Raw genomic sequence first — 21,589 nt, 5'->3', positions numbered from 1 at the left:
TGTGATTTTTTGCGTATTGATTTCGTACTGAGACTTTGCTGAAGTTGCATATCAGCTTATAGAGTTTTTAGGGTGAGACGATGGGGTTTTCTAAATATAGAATCATGTCATCTGCAAACAGAGACAATTTAGCTTCCTCTCTTCCTATTCTAATATCCTTTATTTCTTTCTCTTGCCTGATTGCTCTGGCCAGAACTTCCAATACTATGTTGAATAGGAGTGGTGAGAGAGGGCAATCTTGTCTTGTGCTGGTTTTCAAAAGGAATGCTTCCAGCTTTTGTGCATTCAGTATGTTATTGGCTAGGGGTTTGTTTTCTCAGTGCCACATGGCACTTATTCTAAAATCGACCACATAATTGGAAGTAAAACACTCCTCAGCAAATGCAAAAGAATAGAATAAAAGACAAACAGTCTCTGAGACCACAGTGCAATCAAATTAGAATTCAGGATTAAGAAACTCACTCAAAACCGCATGGAAATTGAACAACCTGCTTCTGAATGACTCCTGGATAAATAACGAAATTAAGGCAGAAATAAAGAAGTTCTTTGAAACTAATGGAAAAAAAGAGAAAATGTACCAGAATCTCTGGGAAACAGCTAAAACAGTGTTAAAAGGGAAATTTATAGCACTGAATGCCCACATCAGAAAGCTAGAAATATCTCAAATTGACACCCTACCATAACAATTAAAAGAACTAGAGAAGCAAGAGCAAACAAATCCAAAAGCTAGCAGAAGACCAGAAATAACTAAAATCAGAGCAGAAATGAAGGAAACAGAGACACAAAAACCTTTGTGTGTGTGTGTGTGTGTGTGTGTGTGTGTCCGTGTGTGTGTCCATGTGTGTGTGTGTGTGTGTTTTAAGAAGGTGTCTCACTCTGTCCTCTAGGCGGGAGTGAAGTGGTGCAATCTTTGCTCATTTTAACCTCCGCCTCCCGGGCTTAAGCGAACCTCTAATTAGGAGATTATTATATTAATCCATGTGAGATGATGGTGGCTCAGATTAGAACATTAGCATTAGAGAGGGTGACATATATCCTGATGAATTACATGTGAATGTGAAAAAAGAGAGTATTCAAAATGACTCCAGGCTATTTTGGCCTACACCACTGGAAGAAAGAGAGGAGGAAAATTGAGACAGAGAGATAAGACAACTTTTAAAAAATGCTTTCCTGAGAAAGTAAGAGGAGTACAGAGACGGAGAATTGCAAGAGATGCAGGCCAAGAATATATATATATATATATGTAGCTTGAAAGAAATAACACTGCTTTTATGATGATGTGAATGTTGATGGAGACGACCAAAATAAATAAATTCTGAAGACAACCTAAGTGTGTGTGTCTGTGTCTGTATATATATATATATATATATAAAATATACACACAATATATATACACACACACACACACACACACACACATAGGTATCAAAAATGTGAAGATCTTAACAACACCCAAAATTAAAGATAATTTTACATGCAAAGAAATGTCTATTACAAAAAAACACAAGAATCAATGGAATCAAGAAGGATATTCTTATAAAACCTTTGGAAAGATAAATAATAGTTGATAAGTTTTACTACATTACAGTTACAAAATTGTTTATTGAAAGATTCAGCTGATAAAATTAAAAGCTACAATTTATAAAACATATTGGCAACCCATATTTCTGAAAGATATCCAAAATATGCAAACAACTTCTATAAATTAATACCCAAAATAGAACTAAATACTTATGAAGAAATTTGAAAGAGGAGGAATAAAAGTAGTGATTGAACATATGAATAAATGAAATCAAGCCTCATTACTCATGGGGAAATATAAATTAAGACCTTCATGAAAAATTATTTTCTAATTATCCCAGTGTCAAAAATTAGAACATCTGATTATATCAAGTGCTGGAAAGCCTACATATCAATTTTTACTTTCAGACATGACTGGAAAGAGCATGTATCAGTGCAACCATTATTTTAAAAGGTTTTGAAATTACTTTATTCTCCATTATTAAATTTTTTGTTACACTTTAATTATCAGTCTTTCAACGGTTTCCTGGAAATTCCAAAATGTATTTGTAACAATATACTCTATCTAAAATTATCAATTTTACTATGTCCCAGACAATAAATGTAGAATGGACAAATGATATTTACTCCAGCCTTTTTAGATTGTTTTCATATGTTAAAATTCTAACAATTCATGTTATAAAACTCACAAACATTGTTACTGTTGTTACTTCAAACATTTTCACTCCCATGCTCACATACCTGCATGCACACATACACATTTATGTTTTTTTCTGTGCTGTTTATTTCTAATTAGAATTCTAACTGGTATCATTTCCTTCAGAGTGAAGAACTTTATTTAGTTGTTCTTGTAATGCAGGTGTGCTGGTGATGATTTCTTTTTGCTTTTTTTTTTTTTTATTGAGGTACAGGTTGTTTTGCCTTAATCGAAGATTTCTTTCATCCAGTGTGTAACAGTCTAGATTGACAGGGTGTTTTTCTGTTATTGTTCTTGTTTTTATCCATTTCAGTAATTTTAAAATGGGGTAAAAATCTATAAAATATCTCAAGGTTCCATCATTTAGAATATAAAAATCTATATTTGGATGAACAGGAGACTATAGGATTCCAAATATATTTAATTAAATGATGGCTCAAATACTGAAACCTGCTGAGTAGATAGTTGTTCTTTCCTTGTTGGCCCTCAATAGAAAACCGGATTTTGTTGTTGTTGTTGTTGTTGTTCATTTTGCTACTTTATAAACTGCATGATCTTTAACTGTGTTGCAATTAATATTTTATATTGTTTCATGTTTCATTTTATAGAGCTGTGTATCATAAACTCTTTCTTAATAATAATATTATTGAATGTAAGATTTAAACTTTTAAAACAATTATTATATAGCATGGCAGGCAGAATAATTTCTTCTCAAAAAAAAGTCCCCTTATTAATACCTGGAATCTGTGAATATGTTTATTTATATGGCAAATGAGGCTTTACAGATGAGATCAAAGCACAGATTGAGATGAAGAGATTATCCTGGATCATTAGGCTGCAGCTAGTGTAATCACCAGGGATTCAGTAAATGAAAGACAGAGTCAGGAGGATCAGAGTCAGTGAGATTTGAAGATGATGCTTCTCTGCTGGCTTTAAGGATGTAGGAAGGGGCCTTGAACTGAGAAATACAAGAGAGGCCTGTAGAAGATGGAAACTACGAAAGAGTGGATTCTCCAGTAAACCCTCTAAAAGAAATGCAGACCTGTCAACACCTGCACTTCAGCCCAATGAAACCCATTTCAGACTTTATACCTCCCTACCTCCCAAATTGTGGAATAATGACTTTATTTTATTTTAATCCACTAAATTTGCACATATCAATCTTTTTGAGCTCTGGTGTGGTGAGCATATAAGAAGGGAATGTGAAAAGAGAATGGAAAAGAGACTTTCAGGGAGGTTTGTAAAAACAGTATTAGGATTGCCTTGACTTTCTCTTCACTGAGCATTAGCATTTTATCAAATTTGTCCACAAAAAGGGAATATATATACACACATATACACATATACACACAAATATATGTGTATATATATACACACACACATAATTTGTTTTTTAAAAAGAACACTTTTTTAAAAAGGTTGAATATATGTATATATGTGTGTTATTCTCTGTATATACATATACGTATAATTATTTTTTAAATGGCACATATAATTCATTTTTTAAAAAAGTTTAAATATATGTCTGTGTGTGTGTCTGTGTGTGTGCATGTGCACGCGTGTGTATAGGGTTGAGCCTGGAACGTGTGGGTTTGAACTGCACGGGTTCACTTATACTGAGATTTTCTCTCTCTTCGGCTACAGCTGTGATATAGCAAGACCAACCCATCCTCTTTCTCCTCCTTCTCAACTCAACGTGAAGACAACAAGGATGAAGACTTTTGATGATCCACTTCCACTTAATGACTAGTACATATATTTTCTCATCCTTATGTTTTTCTGAACCCCATTTTTCCCTAGCTTACTTATGATGTATTGTAAGAATATAGCATATAATACACATGACATACAAAATGTGTGTTAACAGAATGTTTATGTTGTCAGGTCAGCGGTAGGCTATTAGAAGTTAAGCTTTGGGGCAGTCTAAGTTATCCATGAATTTTTGACTTCATGGAGGATGATACCCCTACCTCCAACATTGTTCAAGGGTCAACTGTATGCAATACATATAGCCCCCTCACCCTTCCAAAACGCACATTCTCCAAAACTGGCAGGGTGTATGGGCAGGCTGGAAACTTATACTGGATTTCCATGTTGCAATCCTGAGGCAGTTTCTTTTTTTTCCAGGAAACCTCAAATGTTTTTGCTTGTAAGTTCTTCATCTTATTGGAACAGGCCACTCAAATTATTGAGGTTAATTCAAATTTTTGAAAAGTTTAAATTTTATTTATGACTTATTTTAAAAATTGTTTGATAACTAAAAGTATTTGTGGTGTAAAACATGATGTTTTGAAGTACATATACAATATGGGATGGTTAAATATAGCTAAATAATAAATGCTTTATCTGACATGGTTATTATTTTCACCATAAGAACATATAACATCCACCCTCTTTACATTTTCAAGAATACAATATATTAACTTTTATTATAGTCACCTTGCTGTACAACAGACTCCTTGAAATTGATTTTTCCCATCCAACTATATTTACATACACTTTGGCCAATGTCTCCCCAAATCCCAAATCCTCCTAACCACCTCAGTTTCTGGTAATCACCATTTTACTTTTTACCTCTATGTGATTAGTGATTAATGATTCTAGATGCCATATTAGTCAGGGTTCTCCAGAGGGACAGAACTCATAGGATATATGTGTAAGTGAAAGGGAGTCTCTCTATACAAAATATATATGTGTATATATATATAAAAATATATTTACGATTATATATTATATAACATATACTATACAACATAAATATATAGTGTATATATAGTATATATTATATATATAAGCTTGCTAATTTATTGTAATTCCATTTGTCTATGTTTTCTTATTAAAATATGCAAAACATATATAAGTATATATACTATATATACTAGTATGTATAGTACTAAGACTAGTATGTTGTACTAGTATGTAGTATATATAGTATACATATGAGATATATATATCTATATATACTACATTATATGGATATATATAAGTATATATGTATATATGTATATATACTGGTACATATATATAATATAATATAATGTGGTAATATAATATATAATATAATGCAATATTATAATGTAATAATATATTATATATAATATATAATATATTACACTGTATATAATATAGTATATAGAATATACTACAATGTATATAATATAGTACATATAATATAATGTATATAATATATATATAGTGCTGTCAGAAATGATTAACATTTGAGTAAGTGGACTGGGAGAGGAAGACTAGTATATAATATATATATCACATTTTCTGTATTCATTCAATTATGGACACTTAAGTAGATTCCATCTCTTGGCTTTTGTAAATAGTTCTACCATAAGCATGGAGAGCTGATATCTCCTCAACACACTAATTTCAGTTCGCTTGGATATTGGCCCAGCAGTGGGATTGTTGGTTCATATAATAGTTTTAATTTTTATTTCTTTAGGAATCTCCATATTGTTATCCATAATGGCTGTATTAATTTACATTTCAATCAACAAGTGTTCAAGAGTTTTCTTTTCTCCACATACTTGTAAGCACTTGATATCTTTAACGTTTTTAACAATAGCCATTCTAACTGGGGTGGGTGATATTTCCTTGTGGTTTTAATTTGTATTTCCCTGAAGATTATTGATGTTGAGCATTTTTTCATGTCTGCCAGCCATTCGTATGCCTTTTTTTGCAGAGCATCTATTTAGATTTTCAGCCCATTTTTATTTTAATTTATTTGGTTTTTGGTAATAAAAGTTTAAGTTTCTTATATTTTTTGGATATTAACACCTTGTCAGGTGTATAGTTTTCAACTATTTATTCCCATTCTGTAGGTTGTCTCTTCATTCTGTTGATTATTTTGTTTGTTGTGGAGAAGCTTGCTAATTTATTGTAATTCCATTTGTCTATGTTTTCTTATAAAAATATGCAAAACATATATAAAAATATAACTGTGCTATGATGACTTAGCCAAAAAATTCTTGCCCAAGTCAATATCATGAAGTGTTCTCCCTGTGTTTTCTTCCAATAGTTTCATAGTTTCAGGTCTTACATTTAAGACTTCATTCATTTTGAGTTAATATTTCATATGGTGAGAGATAAGGGGCGAACTTTATTCTTCTGCATGAGGTTATCCAGTTTTTCAACAACATTTATTGAAGAAATTGTCCTTTCTTGGTACCTTTCTGTATTCTTTGGTTCTTTACTGAAAATCGGTTAACCGTAAATGTGTAGATTTGTTTCTGGAAGCTTTTTTTCTGTACCTTTAATCTACATGTCTTTTTTTATGTCAGTACTATGCTGTTTTCATCACTGTAGCTTTGTAGTATACTTTGAAGTAAGTTAGTCTGATGCAAGTCTAAATCTTTTAGTTAACATCAGCTGACTGTAAATGTTAAACACATCTAAAGACACCTTCACATGAGCATTTAGACTAGTGTTTGAATAATACCTGGATTTCATAGCCTAGCCAAGTGGACATATAAAATGAACCATCACAGTCCACTCCTTGTCAACTTGTCACACATACACATCTCTTAAAATCGTATTTAATTTCCAAATAAAGATAATAGCAAAGAATATTTCTTTCTGACATGATACAATCATCCTGCATAACCCTGAAAATCCACCAACTCTTTCCCCAGAAGAGGAGGTAAAGGTCATGGGTGGTGTTTTCTCTGATATCATGTAACTCAAATGCAATGATATACAGTTAATATTTAAGTACTATGTTGCAAAGTTAATACAACTTTTTTTTATAGAAAGGGATAATATAAGAGAAAGCAAAGGTATTTGTGTATATGTGTTTGAGTGTATATACATACAGAGTCACACATATGTATACACATATATATGTACATATACCCCACATATATATACACACATAGTTACAATTAAAACATATTTACAATACAATAAAGTTTCAGTTTTTGTTTCTGAAGTAGACCTGTGGTCTTAGCTGGTAATTATAATTGCTTTCTTCTGCTATCCATTGTATATTACATTTGTCTTCAGCAATCACCTCAGCTGGTTGTGGTTCTTTGTCAAGTAATATAATCCATATAATCCAAATCTTTATTTCTTAAGGGTCTATGCCTTTTTTTTTTTTTTGATGGGATCTTACTCTTTTGCCCAGGCTAGAGTGCATGGCCCTATCAGAGCTCACTGTAACCTTAAAATCCTGAGCTCAAGCAATCCTTACACCTCAGCCTCCCAAGTAAATGAGACTACAGATACATGACACCACACCAGGCTAATTATTTTTTGTCTTTTACTTTTTGTAGAAGTGGGGTCTTGCTATGTTGCCCAGGCTATTCTTGAACTCCTGGCCTCAAGCAATCCTCCCACTTTGGCTTCCTGAATTGCCACGATTACAGGTGTGAGCCACTGCATCCAGATTTTCATTAACTTTTTTTTTTTTTTTTTTTTGAGACGGAGTCTCTCTCTGTCGCCCAGGCTGGAGTGCAGTGGCACAGTCTCAGCTCTCTGCAAGCTCCGCCTCCCGGGTTCACGCCATTCTCCTGCCTCAGCCTCTCGAGTAGCTGGGACTACAGGCACCTACCACCACGCCAGGCTAATTTTTTGTATTTTTAGTAGAGATAGGGTTTCACCATTCACAGGATGGTTTCGATCTCCTGACATTGTGATCCACCCGCCTCGGCCTCCCAAAGTGCTAGGATTACAGGCGTGAACCACCGCGCCTGGCCGATTTTCATTAACTTTTAACCACAGCAGGATATGGTAGTACTCAGAGGCACTAAGGGATCTCGTGTATTGTAGATATATTCTTCTTTACCTCAATTGCAGAAGTCTAATTTCCCTTAACATTCAAGACCAATCACCTAGCGAGTATAGTAGCTCCTTTATTTGCCTGTTGATTCAGAGTCATGAGAAATCCAAATTGACTGAGCAACAGTCTTAATTTCCACTTCGATGAAATCATTGTTCTTTCTCTTGGTGCACTTCTTCCCTTTGGAATGAAAACTTCTAGACCAGTAGGCCATAAAGTTGCTGGGACAGAAGGCAAAAAATTTTCCTAGTGGATCATTAGGGATTATAGTGAAAAGTACCATTCTTATTTCTCCTCCGTTGATTCCTGGACCAATAAATCCTGGCTGTGGGAGAAACAGCAATTTATATGGGGCACAGATTTAGAGCATAGACAGCCTCCTGAAGGAAGAACATTGCCCCAATCCTGCAAGATATTTCCACCTAGCTGTCAATGTAGCTGAATCTTCAAAGGGCCATTCTGTCAAGCCAGCTGCTTCAGAATAGTGGGGAATATGGAAAGACCAGTGAATTCTACTACAAATTTGAAAAGAGCAGGCAAATGTAACAATGCAATAAAAACACCAAATTTCCCTATCCCCTAAAAGCAATAACTGTCAGCATTTATTGTGACCTCTTTCTTTTTTCTTTCTTTTTATTTTATTTTTTTTTTTTTGAGACGGAGTCTCTCTCTGTAGCCCAGGCTGGAGTGCAGTGGTGCGATCTCGGCTCACTGCAAGTTCCACCTCCCAGGTTCACGCCATTCTCCTGCCTCAGCCTCCTGAGTAGCTGGGACTACAGTCGCCCGCCACCATGCCCGGCTAAGTTTTTTGTTTTTTTTTTTTTTTTTTTTTTTTTTTGTACTTTTAGTAGAGAGGAGCCTTCACCGTATTAGCCAGGATGGTCTCGATCTCCTGACCTCGTGATCCACCCGCCTCGGCCTTCCAAAGTCTTGGGATTACAGGCGTGAGCCACTGCGCCTGGCCCCTATTGTGACCTCTTTCTACACATGTGTTTTGTCTGCTTTTATTTATTCTTTTATTTATTTTTGTATGGCTCATCCCTGTAATCTCAGCACTTTGGAAGGCCATTGCCTGGTTTAAAATTTATATTTTATTCATAGATTGTGTGCTCTCTTTAATCTATAGTCATCTGTCAATTAACAGAAAGGATATGTTATCAGAAATGCATTGTTGAGCAATTTTGCCATTGTGTGAACAACACAGAGTAGATTGGCCAAATTTAGATGATATAGACCACTATACATCTAAGATATATGGTATAGCCAATTGTCGTAGGCTACAAATGTGAACAGCATGCTTGTTCTGAATGCTATAGGCAATTGTAACACAATGGTAAGTATTTAAGTATCTAACCATACAAAAAATATGGTAAAAATGTGGCTTACAGATAAAAGGAACACCTATATAGGACACTTACCGTGAGTGGAGCTTGTAGGAATGGAAGTTGCTCTGGGTGTGTCTGTGAGTGTGTGGTGAGTGAGTGTGAAGGCACAGGTAGGACATTACTATATGTTACCGTAGATTTGCAAAGGCAGTACACTTCAGCTACACAACATTTATAAAAAATTTTCTTCAATAATAATTTAGCTTACTGTAACTTTTTTCTTTATATACTTTTAAATTATTTTCAAATTTTAACTACTTTGTAATAACATTATAGCTTTAAACATAAACAACACATTGTGCAGCTCTATGAAAGTACTTTATATTTTTATTCTATAGTTTTAAATTTATTTTTTCAATTTTCATTTTTTACTTTTCAAATTTTTTGTTAAAAACAAAGATACAAACACACACATTAGTCTAAATATACATAGAGTCAGGATTATCAGTATCACTGTCTCCCACCTCCGTATCTTGTCTCACTAGAAGGTTTTTAGGGACAATAACGCACAAGGACCTGCCATATCCCATGATAATAAGGCCTTCTTCAGGAATATCCCTTGAAGGATCTCCTCAGGCTGTTTTACAGTTAATTTTCATTTTTAAGTAAGCAGAGGGAGTATATTCAAAATAATAATAAAAAAGTATAGCAAATACATAAACCAGTAACACTTGCTTATTGTCATTATTAAATGTTAGGTACTACACATAGTTGCATGTGCTATACTTTTATAAAGGTGGCAGGGCAGTAAGTTTGTTTACACCACATCACCACACACATGTGGGTGAATGTTTTGGCTATGATGTTGCAATGGCTAAACTGTCATTAAGCAATAGGAATTCTTCAGTCAGTGTATATTTTAAGGTTTTTCCATGTCACACAGTTTTGCCACTCTCAATGGCTGCCACATTGTTCACCTTATGGTTTTAGCATATTGTGTCTGTTTATTAGTGAAGATATTTACAGTCTTGTTATAGCCTTTTTCTACTTAGCATATTTTTATATATTTTTTCAATTTAGTTAATTTAAACAGCAGTTTTCTATGAATTTGCTATCACCTATTTAGTGGCTCTGATTGATAATTTAACCTTATATAATAGAGCTGCTTCACAGTTACACTTCAAAGGTACACAGTTTTAAAAAGTTGAACTATTTAAATTACCTAGGTTATTGTTATTGTTTAGTGCAGGATGACTAAATAGTTTTCTCTAAATAAAAAATGAATTGCTCTACCTCTGTTTGTGGGATTTCTTTACAATGCTTGCTTAATCATAAATAATTGTTTGTGTAAACTACCTTTTTAAAATTTTTTAAAAAATTTTTGAGTTGGAGTCTTGCTCTGTCACCCAGGCTGGAGAACAGTGGCATGATCTCCACCCACTTCAACCTCTGCCTCCCGGGTTCAAGCGATTCTCCTGCCTCAGGCTCTCGAGTAGCTGTCCCTACAGGTGCCCGCCACTGTGACTGGCTAATTTTTGTATTTTTAGTAGAGACAGGGTTTCACCATGTTGGCCAGGCTCGTCTCGAACTCCTGACCTTGTGATCCGCCTGCCTCAGCCTCCCAACATGCTGGGGTTACAGGCGTGAGCCACCACGCCGGGCCAAAAATACATTTTTATAGGCTAAGGTTCTTCATATTTTCTAAATTTTATAAAACAGAAAACTGAAAACTTTAAGAACCTATTAATATTTACAAAATGAAACATTATTTCTCAGGATATAAATCTAAGCTTTGTAAATATTTTACTCACACTGAAAAACATTGAACCACCGCACCTAGCATTAAACTAACATTTCTTTATAGAGTGTCTGTATGAATACATGGATTTACTTTTTGTCAGTGCTTATATTAATGACAAATTAATGAAATTATTGATTCATTTAAGAAATAATTTTTAAAATTTTTAAAAATGTTTGTGAATACATAGTAGGTATATAAATTTGCGGGGTATATGAGATGTTTTGATACAAGCATGTAATGTGAAATAAGCACATCATGGAGAATGAGGTATCCATCCTCTCAATCATTTATCCTTTGAGTTACAAACAATCCAATTACATTATTTATTTTTAAATATACAATTAAGTTATTATAGACTATAGTCACCCTATTGTGCTATCAAATAGTAGGTCTTATTTATTCTTTCTATCTTTTGTACCCATTAGCCATCTCCACCTGCCCTCCAACCACCCATAAGTTCAATTGTTTTTATTTTTAGATCCCACAAATTAGTGAGAGCATGCGATGTTTGTCTTTCTGCGCCTAGCTTATTTCACTAAACATAATGCTCTCCAGTTCCATCGTGTTGTTGCACATGACTGGTTCTCATTATTCATATGACTGAATAGTACTTCACTGTGTATATGTACCACATTTTCTTTATCCACTCATCTGTTGATGGACATTTAGGTTGTTTTCAAATCTTAGCTATTGTAAACACTGCTGCAAGAAACATAGGAGTGCAGCTATCTCTTTGATACATTGATTTCCCTTCTTTTGGGTAGTTACCCAGCAGTGAGATTCCTGGATCATATGGTAGCTCAATTTTCAATTTTTTAAGAAACTTCCAACTCTTCTCCATAGTGGTTGTACTAATTTACATTCCCACCAACAATGTATGAGGATTCCCTTTTCTCCACATACTCGCCAGCATTTGTTATGGCCTGTCTTTTGGATGTAAACCATTTCAACTGTGGTGAGGTGGTATCTCATTGCAGTTTTAATTTGCATTTCTCTGATGATTAGTGCTGTTGAGCACCTTTTCATATGCCTGTTTGCCATTTGTATGTCTTCTTTTCAAAAAAAATTCTGTTCAAATGTTTCACCCATTTTTGATTGGATTATGAGTTTGGTTTTTTTTTTTTTTCTAAGAGTTTGTTGAGCTTCTTATATATTCTGGTTATTAATCCCTTGTCAGAGAGGTAGTTTTTGCAAATATTTTATCCCATTCTGTGGGTTGTCTCTTCACTTTGTTGATTGTATCCTTTTCTGTGCAGAAGCTTTTTAACTTGATGTGATCTCATTTGTCTATCTTTGCTTTGGTTGCCTGTGCTTGTGGGGTATTGCTCAAGAAATATTTGCCCAGACTAACATCCTGGAGATTTTCCCCAATATTTTCTTGTGGTAGTTTCATAGTTTGAGGTCTCTTTGGTTTAAGTCTTGAATTCATTTTTATATATGGTGAGAGATAGGGGTCTAGTTTCATTCTTTTGCATATGCATATTCAGTTTTCCCAGCATTATTTATTGAAGAGACCATCCTTTCCCCAATGTATGTTCTTAGCACCTTTGTCCTTCCCTTCAAGGCAGTGGATTCCTTTCTGGCCCAGGGTGTATCTAGAAATGTCCTCTGGGAACTAGGACCTGGAATGCAAGCCTCATGACTCTGACTGGTGCCCTATTCTGTTGTGGCTGAGTTAGTATCCAAAACGCAAGACAAAGTCCTCTCCAGTCTTCCCTCTGCTCTCCTCAAGTGGAAGGAAGGGGTCTCTTTTGGAGCCTGGAGCTGGGCAGCCAGGGGTTAGTGGAGGGGTGACGCCAGCACTCCTTTGGTTGCCCCAACTGGTATCTCAGATTGTGACCTGTCCCCTCAGTCCACTGTCTCTGGACCTAGTTCAGCCCTAGGAGTTGCCTATGAGTTGCAGTCCTTATGGCCTAGACTGCCTTTTAAGTTTACTTAGAGACAAAAGCACTTTGGCCTTATGTGACGACGTTTTCCAGGCACTCAAGTTTGGACCACTGGGATTGGCAATTCCCCTCTGGCTAGGGCTGGTTTAAATGCTCCCTCCTTGGGCGGATGTCAGCTGAGTTTCGTCTGGTTTTCCTTTCTTCTCTAACAGGACAGCACTGAGTTCAATGCCTCAGAATTGCTGTGTTCTGCTCCCTCAGCACCCAGAGACACTCCTCACACCACACGTCTGCTGCTGGGGTGGAGGGCGGGTGGCATAGGTGATTCAGGACTGTTTTTTCTATTTCTTCACTGCCTCTTTCAGTAATATGAAGTTAAAATCAGCTACTGTGAGTGCTCACTTGATTTTTCGTTCTTATGAAGGTGTGTCATTCTGTGTAAATAGTTGCTAACTTGGTGACCTTGCTGGGGAGATGAGCAGTGGAGCTTTCTATTTTGCCATATTGTTCCACCCATCCTGGAAATCATTTCTTGACAGCTGACTCTAGATGCTCAAAATGGTCATCAATACAACTGACATTATCTTCCTTGTGTTAGGATTTATAGTGAACATGGAATGCAGATATTAAATAACGCAAGTGGAATTTTTTTTTAATACGAAGCACAGATTCTACAGTAGTGGATAACGTAACTCATTTTGGTGTAAAATAAGATATGTTCTAGAAGAATAATTAGCTGAGAGGTCAGAAAGTTAGGAATTTAAGTAATTTCCAGGGCTGAAAGAAATCTATAATACGTAGAGAGAGAAGGAAGAGAGTGATACAACAATTGGGAGAACAAGAAGATCAAGACAACTGCATTTAGTTTAAAGTCATGCTAAAAATTAGAACCAATAGAAAGTGTGGATACTGAACCGAGAATGTGAAGGAGAGAAACCAAGGTTCTTTCTGAAATTTTTTTCCTTTTAAATTGATAGACAATGTTGCAATTTACTGACATAAGGCAGACTGCAGGTGGCAAAGTTCTGAAGGGAAAAGCGGGAGCTTATGTTTTGACAGATGAAGTTTGAGGGGCTTATTAATCATCCAAGGAGGAGGTCTCAATGAGACATGTAGACCTAGAGGCCTACAGATATAGCAGTCTTAGGGTAGAAAACTGTATTAGAATCATAAATTTAGAAATATCAACGCTTAGTATTTAAACTAATGAGGTGGGATGAGATCACCAAAGTAATCAGTGTATATTGAAGGGTGCTGTATAGAGTTATGTTGGGGAAAAATGTGACAGTGTATTTTAAAGCACTTGTCCAATTTCAATTCCCATCAGGGAGCTAACCATTCCAGATTATTTGCTAATTTTTTCTACTAGCTATTTAGTTTGGGTTTGAGGTTTTTGTTTATGGGGTCATACTCTATATATTGAACTGCAATTTGTTTTGTTCTCTAATTGACATGATGAGGAACATTTTCTCTATTAGTATGCATAATTCTATAGGATTACTTCTGTTTCATAATTTTTAGTGATATTAATATACCATAGTTTAATCATATTTGTATTTAGATAACTTGCAACTATTAATATTTAGTTATACATGGAATTGAAGTTGAGCACAGAAGAAGATTAATCAATAATAGAGGAGTTTATTTAAGTGTTACAGGTAATACTGCCTACCATCTAATAACATGCATATGTTTTTATACGAATATGGGTTTTTTTACATTTTCTCATTGGGTCTCAGATTCAGCTTCTCTGATAATAAGAGCATCTTACCATGGGGAGTAGCATTCTAGTGTCTGTAAATAAGAAATTTTAGTATCACAGGGCTTGCAAATCTAAGAGCACTATGTCATTTGGTGATCAATTGGATAGAAAAGTATCTGCTTAAAGTTATAGGGAAATATGGGTTATGCTGGATTGACTAAGGGATACACTGTAAGCCTGTAAGTGAAACCTTCCTCTCTATATATTTACAAATAATGTCATTACTCAATATTTACTTCTGTGCTACTCTTAGAATCTACGTTCTGCGTGGGATGCCATACCACGCTAGAAATAACGGCATGACAAAATTTCCTAGTGCATGCTAGATAACTTAGTGTACATGGAAATAATTCCGTGGGATGTATTTCTAAAGTGGAAATGCAGAGCCTAAGGATTTATCATTTGTAAAATTTTCATAGTACCTTTGGATGCTAAACAAACTTACACTCCCTCAGCATCTTGTGAGAGCTTCAACTGCCCCACCTTTGATAACATGGATATTATCAGTCTTTAAAATTTTTGCTGATGTGATCATTATTGTTTTAATTTTCATTACTCTGCTTAATACTCTGATTGAGCACCTTTGCCTATATTATTCCCGTTTGTATTTTTAAATTCCTGTGCATCTCCTTGACTTCTTTACATTGTTTTACTTTTCTTCGCAATGTTTTTATTTTGCTCTTTATAATGAATCCATATTATTTTTGAGTCTGCAGTCTTCTCAAGATTTTCACCCAGCCTGCATGTATGTGGATTTTAACTTGCTTATGGTTTCACTTATTATAAATATTCTTTTTCGCGTGTGACTGTGAGTGCATTGCAATCTGTGTGTGTGTGTGTGTGTGAGTGTGTGTGTTTACTGCAGTTAAATCTCATCTTTTACTTTATTTTGCACTTTCTGTCTTAAGTGATCTGCTAAGACCATGAAATGAGTTTGGAAGTTTTCCAATAATTTGTGTACACCAGAATACTTCTAAAAAATAAGAATTACTTGTTCTTGAAATATTGGTGGCAGTTCCCTTAACACCCTGTGCTGGGATGAAATTTAGGTATACTTCTTGCTTTGTTTCTTATCCAGCTTTAGCAACAATACTTTGCTGGGCCTGTTTGTTTAGTTGTGTGCTTTTCCAGACAATTTGCTCATTTCTGGGATCTTTTTCATTTTTTTCCTACCAGCCAAATAGAAATACTGAGTTACTGACAACTAAACTTCGTGGTTGTAATGGGTTTTCTTGTCCAGAATTATATTTCACATGTTTTATGCTTCTCATCCCAGCCAGTCAGCTTTCCTCTGAATTAGAATTTAACTGTGAGGTTTTTTAAATTATACTCTAAGTTCTGGGATACATGTGCAGAACATGCAGGTTTGTTACATGGGTATACACATGCCATGGTGGTTTGCCACACCCATCAACCCGTCATCTACATTAGGCATTTCTTCTAATGCTATCCCTCTCCTAGCCCTCCAGCCCCCGACAAGCCCCGGTGTGTGATATTCCCCTCCCTGTGTCCATGTGTTCTCATTGCTCAGTTCCCACTTATGAGTGACAACAATTGGTGTTTGGTTTTCTGTTCCTGTGTTAGTTTGCTGAGAATGATGGTTTCCAGCTTCATCAATGTCCCTGCAAAGGACATGAACTGATCATTTTTTATGGCTGCATAGTATTCCATGGTGTATATGTGCCACATTTTCTTTGTCCAGTTTATCAATGATGGGCATTTGGGTTGGTTCCAAGTCTTTGCTATTGTGAATAGTGCTGCAATAAACATACGTGTGCATGTGTCTTTATAGTAGCATGATTTATAATCCTTTGGTTATATACCAAGTAATGAGATTGTTGGGTCAAATGGTATTTCTGGTTCTAGATCCTTGAGGAATTGCCACACTGTCTTCCACAATGGTTGAACTAGTTTACAGTTCCACCAACAGTGTAAAAGTGATCCTATTTCTCCACATCCTCTCCAGCATCTGATGTTTCCTGACTTTTTAATGATTGCCATTCTAACTGGTGTGAGATGGTACCTCACTGTGGTTTTGATTTGCATTTCTCTAATGACCAGTGACGATGAACATTTTTTTCATGTATTTGTTGGCCGCAGAAATGTCTTCTTTTGAGAAGCATCTGTTCATATCATTCGCTCACTTTTGATGGAGTCATTTGATTTTTTCTTGTAAATTTGTTTAAGATCTTTGTAGATTCTGAATATTAGCCCTTTGTCTAGATGGATACATTGCAAAATTTTTCTCCCGTTCTGTAGGTTACCTGTTCACTCTGACGATAGTTTCTTTTGCTGTGCAGAAGCTCTTTAATTTAATTAGATCCCATTTGTCTATTTTGGCCTTTGTTGCCATTGCTTTTGGTGTTTTAGTAATGAAGTCTTTGCCCATGCTTATGTCCTGAATGGCATTGCCTAGGTTTTCTTCTAGGGTTTTTATGGTTTTAGGTCTTATGTTTAAGTCTTTAATCCATCTTGTGTTAATTTTTGTATAAGGTGTAAGGAAGGGATCTAGTGTCAGTTTTCTGCATATGGCTAGCCAGTTTTCCCAACACCATTTATTAAATAGGGTAACATTTCCCCATTTTTTTTGGTCAAAAATCAGATGGTTGTAGATGTGTGCCATTATTTTTGAGGACTCTGTTCTCTTCCATTGGTCTATATGTCTGTTTTGGTACCAGCACCATCCTGTTTTGGTTACCGTAGCCTTGTAGTATAGTTTGAAGTCAGGTAGCATGATGTCTCCAACTTTGTTCTCTTTGCTTAGGATTGTCTTGGCTATACGGGCTCTTTTTTGGTTCCATATGAAATTTAAATTAATCTTTTTTCTAATTCAGTGAAGGAAGTCAATAGTAGCTTGCTGGGGATAGCATTGAATTTATAAAATAGTCTGGGCAGTATGGCCATTTTCACGATATTGATTCTTCCTTTCCATGAGCATAGAATGCTTTTCCATTTGTTTGTGTCCTCTCTTATTTCCTGGAGCAGTGGTTTGTAGTTCTCCTTGAAGAGGTCTTTCACATCCCTTGTAAGTTGCATTCCTAGGTATTTTATGCTCTATGTGCTTGATATTCTTTCTCTGTTCTGTTTCTAGAAAGATGATTAGGAGATGTACGTCAGGGAGAATATAGAGGTTAAGCAGATTTAACCTTGAGGCACACTGCTAAGATATGAGTTAATACTGTGCTACTAATTAGGTTTTTAAACCTAAAGTTACATAATATAACTGTGTCTCAGTTTCTTCAGTACTTAAGGGGATAACTAAGGAAGTCTTAGTTATATACTTCATTAGTTGTTATAACTCAACTAATGTTATCTCATATTACTATTATCATTTTATTGGAGGAAGAAAGATTAAGTGTGAATAATTATTGCAGTCATGTAATATTTTTGTTACACATAAATCTTAATCCTCAAATTCACATTTGTGGAAATTTATAAATATTTTCTATTGTTCAATTGCATTTTCACATTTTTAACCTTAACTGAAATATAGCATATATTAAAGAAAATGCACAAAACATATATGCTCAATACATTATCACAATTCAACTAACTATGGAACTGCAACATGTTGAAGAAATAAACTGTTGCTAACATCTTAGAAGCTTACGCCTTTTTCCAGTTGCTACTCCTTTTTTGCCTCTGCCCTTAAGGTTTCTTTATTTCAACTCTTAACTCTGTTATCCAGTTTTGCCTGGTTTTGAGCTTAAAATAAATAAAATCATAAGGTGTTCATTATTTTATGCCTGGCTTCTTTTACTCAACATTATGCTTTAGTCTATAGCTGTGGTACATTAATTTTCGTTGCTACTTAGTAACATTCCATTATATAAAGATAACAACATGCAACCATTCCACTAATGGTAAACATTTCAGTTATTTAAATGTGTGGCTACTATAAATAAGACTGCTATTAATTTTATATGTCTTTGGTGCACACATGTATGCACTAATATATACACACAAACGCATGAGTGAAATTGTTAGGTGGTAGCATAGATACATATGTAGCATACGTACATATGTTTAACCTTAGTAGACAAAGCTACATTGTTTTTTTTCAAAGCATCACTGTTAGGCTGTCAGTGTTTATGGGGTTTCTGTTTCTGCAAATCCTTGCAAACAGTTGGTTTAAATATTAATAATTCTGGTTTATGTATTATCATATAACTTACTGTGATTTTAATTTGCTTTTTATAATTTCTAATCAATTGTTCACTTTTTCATGTATTTGTTAAGTTTTTGGGTATCCTCATTCAGGACAAGCCTATTCTGACACCTTGCCTAAATATCCATTTCTCATGGTTGTGTAGGAGTTATTTATAGTTCCATAACTCTTTTCAAATTCATGGATTGCAAAATGCATGTTCCATATTTACAATATTGATTTTTGTATTACTTGAAAATAATTTTTTTTTACTTATTTAGGTTTTCTTTAATTTTTCTACATTATTAAAATATTTTTTTCTATAGAGGTCTTCAAGATATTTTGTTATGTTTCTTCATAGTTATTCATATTTTTAAAGAGTATCTTTTAAAATATCCTTTAAAAATACTTTATATATTAAATTTATAGGTGGTGTCCTACTAGGTTTTGAGAAGGCAAATGTGCTTCGGGTGTTTCTTTTAGGAGAATCACATCTATATTGTGGAGGGCAGTTGCAAAATAGTGGAGAAGGAGAAGGCCTTTACAACAAGCTAAGTGGTGGATAGTTAGGGCTTGATATAGAGAACTAGGAATTAATAAGTGATGAAAATGAGCAAAATCTAACAGTCTGAGTCCACAGAAATTGGCATCTTTTGAGTGTGAAGAGTGATGGATATGATGAAAGGTGAAAGGTTACTGTCCTCCCAAAAATTTCACCATTTATTTTCTTCTGGAAGAATAAAATAAGATATTGCTGTTCAATGGGAGTCAAGGGAAAGTAGAAGAAGACATGACTATGTTTTTACAAATGTTCCTGGCAGCTGCTTTTCACATTCTTTTTTCTGATGTGCTCACTACGTATGCGCTCAAAACAAAAATTAGTTAAATTTTTTTCTCCTTCTCTTTGTGCTTAGTCATGAGAAATGCTCAGCGACTGCAGACATAAAGAGAAAGCTTTCAATTAAAGTTTCAATGATGGGATAGGAACTGAGAAGTCTGTGGAGTTTTCTGCCTAGGAGTACCCTTGGAAAAGCCACTGCTATGCCCAACCAGCACCGGGAATCCCAGATCACATGCAATCATAGGAGTTGCCCTGGAGGCAGAAGCTCAGCACATGTTCTGGTACAAGGAGATTACAGTGTTGTGCAAAGCAAAGGGATGAATGATGCCCAACTCTCTAACATGGGCCTCGGTTTCCACATAGAGGTTGGAAATGAGCTAGGAAGCAGATCCACCATAAATGGAGAAAGAAGAGAAACAAGTTGAGCTTTTAATGACCCCGTAGCCTGACTCTTTGGTATGGAAATGGAAAGAGATCCTCATGGAAACATAAATAAAATATATCACATATAACTTACACCAATAATTATTTTCTCCCCCAGTACCTCAATTTTGCCCAGATTGGACTCTATTTTATTTCCTTATTTTTCCACAGTAATTTACTTAAGTAAAACCAGGATTTATTTTACTCATCTCCATGTCAGTTGCTAAGTCCAAGGGATGTATATAGTTTAAAAAATATCACAAAGGATGATATGGTGAAATTGAACAACACATTATTACCTGATGTACAGTCATTGATTTTGTATACTAGCCTTTACCCCTGGCTACTGATAATTTTGGATTTTGAAGATTCAAAGACAGAGACTTGTAAATACTTTAGTTTTTACACTTCTTTATCATACTCATACCTGGGGTGGAAAAGTATCATTTAATATATTAAGAACATTGTTATAGTACATGTATTTAAATAACTCACAAGAGCAAGTAATCCTACCTCATGTCATCTATTTTTGAAAAAATATTTTATGTATTACCACCTGCTTCTTCCAGATGACCTTTAGCAAAACTTTGTGAAGTTTCATTGTGGCTGTTGTCTTAGAAAGATGGTCTTGTTAATAAGAAGGTCAGTGTTTTAGCCTTGCAATATAAGATGATGTGCATTTGTTTAGAGGGAGACTTTAGGATACAGCGAAGTGTTTTACAAATGTTTACCATTTTTATTTTTATTAGATTTTTGAAAGTATTTGGTTTAAAATTTTCTTCTTTTTATTCAACCAGCTCTTTAAATTACCCATCAATTCTTGTTAAGAGTGTGTATTGTGTATCTCTCTATACATTTCATGTATTTTTGTATGAATTGTGCTATTTTTATAATTTTTCTATTTAGCCTCTGTATCCAATATGATTCAATGTATACATGGATGCCATACATAGGTACTGATTATTTCCTCTTTTATTATTAATAAATTCTAATTTATTTCAATGTGTTATCTCTGTAATACATAATATTCTAGACAATATTGACTCCATTTTTTATGTTTTAGAATTCCTAAATTATAATTGCATATAAATTAATATTTTAATTGTCTTGATGGACACAGTGTTCTTTTACTATGCATTGTAATATTTATCATCCAAACTATACTTTCAAATGTGTTTTATTCTCCTCCATTTTATATCTTAGTGAAGGTGTCCCTCCTAAACTGAGCTATTAAATGAAATAAATAAACTATGAATCATTCCACAGTCTCTTTCTCCATTAAGCCATGCTGATTTTCCTCCTCAATGGTTCTTAAATTCAGTCTTTATTTTTCTTTCCCACACTTTTGTTCAGGGCAGATGCTTATCATTGTCTTTCCTGGATTGCTGGCTTAATCTCTTG

At 34.7% G+C, this 21,589-nt stretch overlaps 1 long non-coding RNA gene across 2 annotated transcripts in view; it reads left to right on the top strand.

The window, feature by feature from the left end:
- LOC129526132 (uncharacterized) overlaps positions 1-21,230 on the top strand; it is an 87,278-nt gene extending 66,048 nt beyond the window's left edge. For both annotated transcript variants that reach the window (XR_008670738.2, XR_008670737.2), the window contains 2 exons: positions 3,863-3,967; positions 19,839-21,230. This is a non-coding gene — a long non-coding RNA (uncharacterized lncRNA). The remainder of the gene's footprint in view (positions 1-3,862; positions 3,968-19,838) is intronic.
- The last annotated feature ends 359 nt before the right edge of the window (positions 21,231-21,589 follow it).

This window comes from Gorilla gorilla, chromosome 14, assembly GCF_029281585.2.
Source record: "Gorilla gorilla gorilla isolate KB3781 chromosome 14, NHGRI_mGorGor1-v2.1_pri, whole genome shotgun sequence".
Taxonomy (NCBI): Eukaryota; Metazoa; Chordata; class Mammalia; order Primates; family Hominidae; genus Gorilla; species Gorilla gorilla.
Note: the sequence above shows the minus strand (reverse complement) of the source record. Positions and strands in the feature narration are given on the sequence as shown.